This window comes from Macadamia integrifolia, chromosome 14, assembly GCF_013358625.1.
Source record: "Macadamia integrifolia cultivar HAES 741 chromosome 14, SCU_Mint_v3, whole genome shotgun sequence".
In the NCBI taxonomy this organism is placed as follows: domain Eukaryota; kingdom Viridiplantae; phylum Streptophyta; class Magnoliopsida; order Proteales; family Proteaceae; genus Macadamia; species Macadamia integrifolia.
Genome location: NC_056570.1, coordinates 15,762,200 through 15,763,839, shown reverse-complemented (window position 1 = coordinate 15,763,839; position 1,640 = coordinate 15,762,200).

Sequence of the window (1,640 nt, the reverse complement as noted above, 5' to 3'; positions counted from 1 at the left end):
GAGGGGAAAAAAATCGTCTGCAATTCCGATCTCGTACAATTCCGTGAAATACCACCTTCAGGGGGTGACACATGTATTGATACCAATGCAATGGTTCAGATCTGATTTAAATGCCTCTTCACTGATTTAATGTTTTATTAGTTGTACCAGATCTGGATCATTGTATTGGTATCAATACACGTGTCACCGCCTGAAGGTGGTATTGCACGGAATTGTACGAGATCGGAATTGCAGACGATTTCAACCCGGGTGAGGGAGGTGTTAAAGGCTCTTACATAAGAGAAGAAATTACAATCTCCATTATCTTCTTTTATAACATTGCTATAGAATGTTGAGGAAGGCCACTTTGTCTCTTTGACCTGAGTGAGGTCTCTATCCAGTATTGCATTTTAGCCATGGTAACTATACTAAGCATATCATATGCTTGTCCACTCCTAGGCTTTCCCCCCAACCAAGGGGCAAAAGCAAACCATTACCCACCCTTGTATGACAAAAGGGAGAGATAGGCATACTGCTTGTGTGGCATAGCTAGTGGGTGGCACTAATGAGGACGGGAGATGGGTGTCATACATGAGGGGCAAGGGGTATTACAGCTAGTGGGTGGCACCAATGACGATACGAAATAGGTGTTATACATGAGGGGCAAGGGGTCATTTCAAATAGCGAAAGAGATACAAGTGGTGGGGTACGTGGCCAGTTTTTTACGTAAACAATAACAACTCAGTCTTTTCCCATTAAGTAAATGGAATGGGCTACATAGATATGTCAATGGAAAAAGTAAGAGGTAGAAGAGGGGGGGGGGGAGAAGAAGAATAAGGCAATGCAACACCTATGAGTCATCCCACTTAAACGTAGTTGGCCATATGGATCTTTGCCTTTTAAACAGTTCAGTTTGATGTCATACAAGAGTTAGGACCAACGTTTTGCGTGTTTTTCGTTTTTCTTTACTGACACATCAATGGTTATTTTAGGTTGTCCCTAGTTTTACTAGTTCTTTCCAATTGGATTTGATCACTCTTTGGTATTGGAGCATCCCTAGGTCTCTTTTGAATACAGCCATACTACCTTAAAGCATCTTCGAAGTCTATCTTGAATTGAGGCGACTCCTAACTCAACTCTTATCCTATCATTCCTCACAAAAATAGGTAAAAACCTTTTTAGGGGCTCTCCATTTCTCTTTGATATCCATTGAGCATCAGAGTTTAGGTGTTGTAAAATGAAAAAAAGAGTTTAGGTGTCAAATAGGTTGGCCTGGATCTAATTGGACTGGTGCCATGGGACCTAGGAGGCTGGGACAGAAATTGGATCAATGATGGATTATTAAATCGAATCTTAAGACCATAAGCAATACACAATTTCTTTTGGATTGATTCCGGCTCTTCTTGGTTTTGGCCAGTTGAAAACCGATTCGGTAGTGAATAGGAAGATAAGCTGAGATTCTGATAGTTAGGGGAAGGAAATCTTTACTGTGCTCAGGATTTAACATCTCTCTCTCTCTCTAAACCAATACCCAGCTTCTAATCTCGGGTATTGGATAGATACTTGTCCATATTGGTCAAAATCGGCCTTGGATCGGAGGTTTTGGCCCGCATCCAATTCTTGTTCTATTCTCTACTTGTGCGCAATACATGTATATTTTC